At 48.3% G+C, this 4270-nt stretch overlaps 1 long non-coding RNA gene and 1 other non-coding gene across 2 annotated transcripts; both read left to right on the forward strand.

Moving 5' to 3' along the window:
• Positions 1-796: 796 nt before the first annotated feature.
• On the forward strand, positions 797-869 carry Trnat-ggu (transfer RNA threonine (anticodon GGU)). The gene has a single exon. It is a non-coding gene; the product is annotated as a tRNA-Thr (tRNA).
• Positions 870-1343: 474 nt separating this feature from the next.
• LOC135401044 (uncharacterized) lies at positions 1344-2138 on the forward strand. The gene is made up of 2 exons (XR_010424709.1): positions 1344-1618; positions 1963-2138. It is a non-coding gene; the product is annotated as an uncharacterized LOC135401044 (long non-coding RNA).
• The last annotated feature ends 2132 nt before the right edge of the window (positions 2139-4270 follow it).

Below are 4270 nucleotides of genomic sequence, written 5' to 3' on the forward strand. Positions count from 1 at the left end.
TAGACCGTTCCACTTGCTGCACCACAGGGTGACTCCTCATGTCTTCATCAGGTCTGAAGGTATTTGAAGAATTGTCAAGAGCTCTACCCTCTCATTCGCTCGTCAATATTGCTGTTTCTTCCTCCTGGGCAACTTCAAGGTGCTCCACTGCATCCGCAGGAGATACTGTACTGACGGCATTACCCTCTTCTTCGAACCGAATGCCCTCGCAACTCAGGTCTGCATACTGGTGCTCCGAACCATCCTCAGTCATTGCCTCAGTCTCGGCTAGCTCGGTTTCAATATCAGTCTCATCAGACGGGTCCGATGCCGGAGGATCTTATTGGCCAGCATGTTCCACGTTTTCAGGATTGACTACCCTTGTTGCCTGCGTCTCCCATTTTCGGCACGCCATTGTTTTCAGAATAATCATCAATATCAATATCAGTCTCATCAGACGAGTCCAACGCTAGAGGAACTTGTTGGCTAGCACGTTCCACGCTTTTAGGAGTGCCTGTGTCTTCGTGACTCTTGGAGGAAGTTCCCCGTATCACGACGGCTTCTGCAAACGTTTTTCGACGTGTGCAGTCCTCCGTAGCGTGGTTCTTCTTGCTCTTCTTACAGCGAGACTCGCACTCAGACGTGTCATGTCCAAATGACGAACAGCTACTACAGAAAGGCTCTTTCAGCGTCGGTCCCTGTCGTATGAATGTGTGTATAAGTGTGCAAAAATGTAAGAGTGAAAGGAGGATGAGTGAGAGAGATTGACTGGTTTGTCCCTTCAGATGACGCACCCTGGAAGTCGCAGAGAAGGCGTGTTAGCTTAGCTCAGTTGGTAGAGCCCTGGACCGGTAATCCAGAAGATGTGGGTTCGAGTCCTACAGCTGGCTAACCTTTTCAGTAGTGATGTGTCGTTCGCGAATGAACAGTTCAGAATGAACGAATCCCGGGCACAAACTGAATGAACTCATTCACTATTGTCGATCGTACTCGTTCACCAGTTCCCCGTTTTGTCAGCTTCCGCTGCGTTCGCTTCACAGTTTCTCGTTTCTCCACTCTCCTCCAGTCGATGGTGCGCGTGTCGCCATCTATGTTCGCCGCTGTAAAGCAGTGTTGAACGCATGCGCAGTAGTTAGCCAGGCGAAGCTCAGCCAGCCGCCGGCTCTAAAGCGAAACGCACCGCCTCCAAAATAATGTCGCCACCGGCGCGCGTACGCTATCGATCTCTGATTGGCTGCGCAATATATGTATAAATATTTGGATGCTCATTGGTCTAAAAAACTGGCGTCAATTTCCTTTGCGCTGATTGGGCGAGAGTCATTTGACTGAGGAGCGAGCATCCGAACGCGCGAACCGCTCAACGGAAGCAGTCGAACGGAGGAGAATCACGACTGTTGGGCCACGCGTGTTCTCTCGGACTGCAACCGTTGTGCACGCAGACGCTAGGGGTAGTTTGAGGGTTTTTAATGCTTTAGATTTAGATTGTGGCGAACTGCTAATGTGAGAACGGAATGGCACATCCACCTCATCATCACAACAGCGGGAAGACGAACATGTGATGGAATCCCTGCACCTCCAAAGGACGCAGAAATCGTCAGAGAGGAAGTCTGCACTCTTTCCGACGTACTGCAGGTAAACGGTAAGACAAGTTTGATTACTTTTTTGTGACTGAAGGAAGTAATGCAGGTTTATCACGTTAAGTGCATTACGTACAACATTTACGAGTCACTCGGTACGTTAGCGGCGTTTCATTGTGCAGTGCATTGCCGTAACTTGTACGTTTCTGATATGCCGTTAATCAAATTATGTGTGGTTATACTAGTTGCCACTCATGCGCGTCGCAGCCGTTCATTCACTGTGATCTACGAACATTCGTGACAAATGCCTTGGTGTTCAAATACGAAATCAAGATCGATTGCCTATCATAGCAGTGATTTTCGTGCAGAGTTAAGGATCATCAATATATTTTTTGTTTTGTTTTAGTTCTTCCGCAGTCATCGGCAACAACGACGCACATAGCCCAGCATTGGCTTTTGAACTGCCCTTCGATGTCGAAGCACCTAAAGCTCCAGTGAAGCCTGTTACAAGACGTAAAAAGATATGTACTGTAGCTTTTTCGAGGCAGTTTCCGAGGACAAATAAAGTTGATTTGTCATACACCATCGCTTTTTGATTGTCTGCTTTCGGACAGCATGATCGTTGCTCTACAGCAAGACAGCAAGCGCCGAAGACAAACGGACGAGGCTGGGGGGATAAGGGGGACGAGAGGAGAGACGAAAAACCCGAGGAGAGAAGGGGAAGGAGGTTGGGAAAGGAGGTCGGTCTGCGCATGCGCACTGGGCTCCAGCTTTTTTCCCGCGCTGGCCAGCGGAGACGCTGTGAGTGGCTCCTGGGGATCACGTGGTTTGGGCGCCCGCCATTTTCCCTGGACCATTGCGTAAACGGCAGCTTCCGGCGGATGGCCCAGCGCGCGTGGTCCTATCTGATGTGTTCGAACAAATCAGTGAACATGAAGGGACTCGTTCGAAAGATTCGTTCGCGAATCATTGATGCCAGTGGGTCATGTGACCCTTATCATTACTAGTTTTGTATGCGGAGCTTCTACCGTAGCCACTGAGGCGCCAAATTCGAAGTAGGCAGGCACCAGGGGACTGGTTTAAGATTTCTAAGTACTGATCATTACTAAATACGTACATGAAAAACATGTCCGCCATCTCACATACTAGCCAGAAAGGCCCTTTTCCGGTATACCTGACAAATAACTTGGATTTATCGAGTGCAGATCACCACCAGCGATACATATAGCGAGCCGATCATTAACAAAAAATCAGAAAACACATTTTTGATTCTGAATACTTCCACCCATACGACGTCCGCCACAAAGCTCGATATCGACGCGCCGTAGTGAACCAACGCTAAGATTCCAAAGGAGACCAGCAAGAACAACGCAGCGAGTCGCGGAGAACGTAGACGCGCCGTAGTGAACCAACGCTAAGATTCCAAATGAGACCAGCAAGAACAACACCACAACGCAGCGAGTCGCGGAGAACCGAAGAACCCGGAAGAACCAGTGCGCCGTTTGAGAGCAAACGATTCCGTTGCTCTTCGATTCAGCTCGCGAGTGAACGGTTCTCTCCTCGTTCTCCTATTCCTTCTCTATCGTTCTTCGATCCCTGGCTTTGCGACTCGCCTTCAGTGCTCTCCGATTCATCCACTGATCTCTATGTATAAAGGCTGGATCGCGTATGGGAGAGGGGCTCGTGGGAGAGAGGCACGCATTCGGGCCGCCATGTTGGTGGGCCCTAAAACGCTGCGTGTGCCCATTGGAAACAATGGGAGGCAACAGAGATTGTGAGTATTTATTGCGCTACAGGCGTTGATCATTGTTTGTCGTCACGCGATTTTGTAAGGTGCCAGTATACTGATGTATCCTAACAGTGTTTCGCAGGTGCCCTGCATTTCGATTCTTAATAACGTTATGTTTTGCATTCCGAAACTAGACCGTCACTGCAGTGCAGCGCTGGGAATTGTACTACAGCACGTTTCCCAGCCAATATTTCAATAAGAAGCGATGTGAGGTTAACAACAACCATGTATATAATATCCCGTGCTGCGTTCTGGACAAAAATTGATCCACAAAGAACGGTCCCAGAAGGGATACCCGCATGGTAGAAAGAAATCGCCCCGTAGAATCACAGCCGTTGTTTCAAACAGGCGTATGCGTTTAATTTGATTGATATCAACCAAGAAAGGGTCTTTTAGTGAACGACAGTGGTGTCTTCGATGTAATGCCTCGCAAATATGAACACACCGAAGCATCCCAAACAATTACTGCACGCAATTAGATTACGCTTAGGCCAGTTAATCTAGGTGTTGATGTAAACTTAATAAAGTTATTTAGTAAGTGGTAACACCTCCTTGAGACACAAGACTTATATCCTTTTGAAGTACAGCACTTCTTTTTTCTTCTTCCTTCATTTGCTCTGATTATTTGCAGGTGAAATTGAATGTCCTTCTCGCGTACTCACATGCTTTTGCTGAATAGAACTGCAGCGTGAACAAAGCTGCGTAAGGATGGGGGCCTGCCATCCACTGCTGACTTTGTCATGCTAGTTATGTGGAGCACGTTGCAAAAAATGCAGCTGCACATCTGAAACTCCAATCATTATCATTGTCATCTAAAAGGGAATGTGGTAGCACTGCTGTGAAACCAGGCACGATTTCTGACAACCCTCTATGGCACTTTCCGCAGTTTGCACACTTTTCTTCAGCGTCAGTCTCTCCCATAGGA

The sequence above is a fragment of the Ornithodoros turicata genome, chromosome 1 (assembly GCF_037126465.1).
Source record: "Ornithodoros turicata isolate Travis chromosome 1, ASM3712646v1, whole genome shotgun sequence".
Lineage (NCBI taxonomy): Eukaryota > Metazoa > Arthropoda > Arachnida > Ixodida > Argasidae > Ornithodoros > Ornithodoros turicata.